Source organism: Miniopterus natalensis, chromosome 16 (assembly GCF_054644295.1).
Source record: "Miniopterus natalensis isolate mMinNat1 chromosome 16, mMinNat1.hap1, whole genome shotgun sequence".
NCBI classification, from domain to species: Eukaryota; Metazoa; Chordata; class Mammalia; order Chiroptera; family Miniopteridae; genus Miniopterus; species Miniopterus natalensis.
Genome location: NC_142096.1, coordinates 1,883,879 through 1,888,616, shown reverse-complemented (window position 1 = coordinate 1,888,616; position 4,738 = coordinate 1,883,879). Strand labels below are relative to the sequence as shown.

At 42.8% G+C, this 4,738-nt stretch overlaps 1 long non-coding RNA gene across 1 annotated transcript; it reads left to right on the top strand.

The window, feature by feature from the left end:
- The first annotated feature begins 699 nt into the window (after positions 1 to 699).
- LOC148091323 (uncharacterized) lies at positions 700 to 2,302 on the top strand. The gene is made up of 2 exons (XR_015715754.1): positions 700 to 825; positions 1,427 to 2,302. It is a non-coding gene; the product is annotated as an uncharacterized LOC148091323 (long non-coding RNA).
- The last annotated feature ends 2,436 nt before the right edge of the window (positions 2,303 to 4,738 follow it).

The window sequence follows — 4,738 nt, the reverse complement described above, 5'->3', positions numbered from 1 at the left end:
TCCTCTGTCAAATCAAGTTAAGTAGAAAAGTAGTTGGAATTCAGCAAATAAATTAAATGGCAAATACTACTATTTTGAGAAAAAATTAAGGATTTTTTCTAAAATATTTTTATTTTATGTTGCTTAACCACTGATTTGTTATTTCATTACTAAGAGCTTTCTTATTTATTTTTTAGCTATTTTAGAATTTAAGACGGTAGAATATCTTTATTTTTATAGGAATCACTGGAAAATGGGTAGCACATTTATTCAAAATGGAGCATGAATCGTTTTAATGAGTAGACATACTCTTTCTTGCTTATTTCCACTATCTGGGTCAAGTATGTAAGATGCGGTTTGTGTAAAGGGTAATAGAGATTCAAACGGGAAGGGGAATGATTATAGCCTAAGAATTTATAGTATTAGATATGCCAAAGATGCAGCTACACATTCACATAAACTCAAGATTTACTTGTATATTTAAATGATATGCATTTTATGTCCTACATATATTTTAATTTCAGCTATTTACCTCTGTCTGTCTCTCTTTCTGTCCCTGTATCTCTCACTTTCTCTTTCCCTGTCTCTGTCTGCCTCTCTCTGCCTGTTTCTGTCTCCCTGTCTCTGTCTCCTTTCTGTCTCTGTCTGTCTGTCTCTGTCTCCCTGTCCCTGACTGTCTGTCTGTCTCTGTCTCTCTTTCTCTGTCTCTGTTTCTCTCTCTAGCCTTGGATTGCCCACAGGCGTTTCTTTGCTCCGTCTCAGGTGCACCATCCACGTGACTGGAGCCTCCAGCGCTGTCCTCTGCTCAACCCTCGTGACCTCACCCAGCAGTCCCATGAACCCAAGGTATGGCCACTTCTTCTTACTTAATTTCTGCAGTAGCTCCCTGACTTACCTTATGGATTTCTTATACTTGAACTTTAAAAATTTTGAACCCAAGTAAAATAAACAAAAAACTAACTTATAGAAATGGCATTTGCTTGATGCGAGGCGTCACCGTGCGGTGAAATATACTCCTTGGGGAATACGTCCATGGAGCATGCAGGAGGCGGCCCATCAGTGACTCTGTCCTTATGGATGTTTCTCTCTCTCTCTCTCCCTTCCTCTCTCCGAAATAAATAAAGACATACTTAAAAAAAAAAAAGAAGTACCAATTGGTTGTTACAGAATAGTCGTGGGGACGTGAAGAACAGCACAGGGAGCGGAACAGTCAATACTATTCTAGTAACTGTGCGTGGTGTCAGGTGGGCACGAGGTTAATCGGGGTGGTCGCTTAGTTATGTAAATGTCTAATCACTGGGGAGCACACCTGAAACTAATATGATATTATACGTCAATTGTAATTGAAAAAGAAAAAGTGATTTAAATAAAGGAAAAAGTAAAGGTTTTTAAAAAAAGTCTGTAAAACTTACCATCATCTCCTTTCCTGTATTTAAATATATTTCAGAGAAAAACATCACAGTACCTAATGCTCTTAAAGCTAGACCTGAAGTGCATGAAGGCGCCCTCGAGTTGCGTTATCTGTCATCCTGAGTCCTCTGGAAGTTAGTGTAACGCAAACAGACGCGCTGTGCTCAGCCCGGCGCTGAGGAGCCTGACTGGCTTTGGATGAGAAGATTCCCAGCGATCAGGTTTGCGCGGCGGCCTGCTGCCAGCCGGTCCTGCCAGGGCCAGAATGACTCTAACGGCCGCGCCTGTGCAGTGGGTGCCTTTTCATTAGGCGAGGCGCAGTGTCAATTAAAAGGGTCTTGAGATAAAGAAACTGAGACTAGAGTAAGTGTCTACTTTTTCATGAGTGATAAGAAAATCCATTTTCGAGTTACATTCCTTCAAGGATATCCTATCGGGCACAGCTGGAATACCTTACGCATTTAAAAGACTGCCTCTAGTCTCTGACATACTCACTGCCTCGTAATCATTTCAAAATAATTTTTGCATACATAAAACAAACATAGGATAAATCAAATGAAATGCCAAGATCCGAGATTTGCAGCAACTTTTAAAGAAGCCAGAATCAGCAATCTTATTTTTTCTTTTGCTAGTTTTCTACCATTTAAATCCTGAGTATTTTCAGTCTTTCAGTGGGGTTTCTAATCTTACAAAGAATTCTGAAAACTATATTTGATGGATATCCACAAAATTAAACACTGTACATTTCCAGGGCGACTGTCTTTTTTTTTTTCCAGAGGCAATGCATAATAAGACGGAGATTAAGATTTTAGTACACTGAGTGCAGAGCTCCTGTCTACAAAATGCATGGAACGCTAAGCTAGAGATTGCTACTCTGACTAATCTATATAAATAAAATTCGGCTTCTCTCCGATGGCTGCTGCCTATCGTGGAAATGGTTGGATAGATTTCTCTCAAATTGAGAACACCTTCTTCTTACTTAATATGTAGGCTGTGCCTTAAATAAGAAAATCACACGGAGAAGACCCAGGAGATGGCTCAGAGAGAGGCCTCCAGGAGAGCCACAGCCGCTGGTTTGCCCAGAGCCGCTTCTCTCTCTGAAACTTGATCTAGTTTGCTTCTAGGTAAGAGACTTATCTACACATTTAGTGATAGCTATGGATTCTTGCTGGTTTTTCAGAAAACAACAGCATAATATTGAAATTGAGTTACCTCCTTCTGGCCGCTGCAGTTTCACACGAGAAACCCACTGTTGGAACGAGAGTCCTCTCGGGAACGCACACTTCCCTCTGTCTGCTTTCTAAATTTTTTCCTTTGTCTAAATGTTCAGACGTTTGATTATGATGGGTCCTGTCAAGAATTTCTTTGAGTTTGGCCTGATTAAGGGTCACATAACTTCTTGGATCTCTAGGTTTGTGTCTTTTGCCAAATTCGGGACGTGGGAGCCCTTATTTTCCCGAAGACGCTTTCAGCCCCTCTCTTCCTCTTTGCCCCCTGAGACTCCGACGATATGGATGTTGGACCTTTGTCACTGTCCCCAGGCCTCCAAGGCTCTCCTCATTTTCTCTCTATTTTTCATACGCACTAAATTCTGTTGATCTTTCCTGAATTGTCACCGCCCCTGCTGTTGAGACCATCCAAGTTTATTACCCCTTTTCTCGTATATTTCAGGTCGATCATTCTTATTTAATTTTCATTGTTTCCATTTCTTTGCCGAGATTTTCTATTTTTTTTTTCTGTTTGTTTTAGGAGAATTTGTATTGACCCATACAAATGCACACTTAATATTTAGTTATTTATCTTTACATCTTTGGAGGTAAACATGTTTTAAGCAAATGCACACTCAACACATACACCCAGTGAATGGACGCTTATTTCTTAAAAAATAATTTTGATCCAATAAGAATGACTTCTATATTATAGATATTTAAATAATTGGACTTGCCTTTAAATACACATAGAGATATAAAAAAATGCATTATTTTAAACCCCATTTTTGAGACAGGCTTTTCGAGGGTGACAGATATGGATATTTAAAAAGTGCTTCCAAAGTTTATTTTTAGAGATTATAATATAATCTCTACATTAACCACTGCATTACCATCGTAACAACCACAGTTAAAATCGCAGCAATAATTGCTACCATTTTTGGGCCATATACCTATTAGGCACTTTACATACATTATCTCACAGAATCTTGATTACACTGTATGACGTAGGTACTATTATCGTCTCCACTTTCCAAGCGAAACGTTGAATCTTGCAGAGATGTGCAGATAGGAACTCTGCGCGGAGTTTATAAGTGAGGAAATGTATGCTGTTTGATTGTGGGAAAGTCTCAGTCTGGTGTGAGACCCCCCAGTGTCCGCGCCCTGAGGCGCCCCTCACCCGCACTGGGCCCTGTGCTCCGAAGGTGCTCCCGGGGCGGGTGTCTGTGGGTGGTGAGGGGAAGCAGGACTGGGCGATTTCCAGGCCTTCTCCCGCCTGAGGGCCTCAGTCCCATGGATTGTGGGCAAGAGGGACAGGGGCAGGGTGCTCAGGACGGCCCCCGGGAGGGAGCTGAACCGGGGGTGTTGGGATAGAGGCAGGGGGCAGGGAGGATGAAGCCAGGGTAGGGGACCCAGCCCTCCCCGCCCCGCTCTGTCTGCGCAGCAGCCCTGACTCACCTCCTGGGCCCGGGGACCGAGGACTGAAAACCCTTCCAAAGGGCTTGGGGACCCGAAGTTCAGTAGAAGAACTGACAGTGAGAGAATGAAGCAGGAACAGGACATTGCATGTTGAAGTAAGCTGTTGACTAGTTTGTGGAAGGAGTCCAATAACCGCGTATTGAATTGGATGTAGTTTCGTCCGCTGGCTGTGGTCAACCAGAGAAGGCGGATGCTCTTACTAACCTCCACGTAGGCTCCGTTGCTTATCTCTCCCCTTCCTCCGCTTCCGTGACTCTGGCTGACTGACCGCATTCTCAGGCAAATGCCCTGAGGATTGCTTATCAATCGCCTTTTCTTGCGCTCTTTATGTTTTTCCTATTTCTTACAAAACTAGACTGCAAACAACTCAAGATAAGTGCTGTGTCTGGGTCCCACTTAGCATCTAGCAAGTTCTGGACATGTGGATACCCAGCAAATATTAAGATTTAATGAATTTGTTGCTTGAAAAAAATCTTAGAAAGCCTCTAATTTAGCCCTCTCGTGTTGGTGATGGAGACTCAGTCTTGGGGAGAATGAGTTGCTTGCCCAACGTCAAAGGCGAGGTGGGGAGGGTGCCAGGGCTCGGGCCAGTGCCCGGTCCCGTCGCTGGACAGATTGGGTATTTGGTGCCTGCTTTAGTTTCCTTAGGAGCTTACAGGACT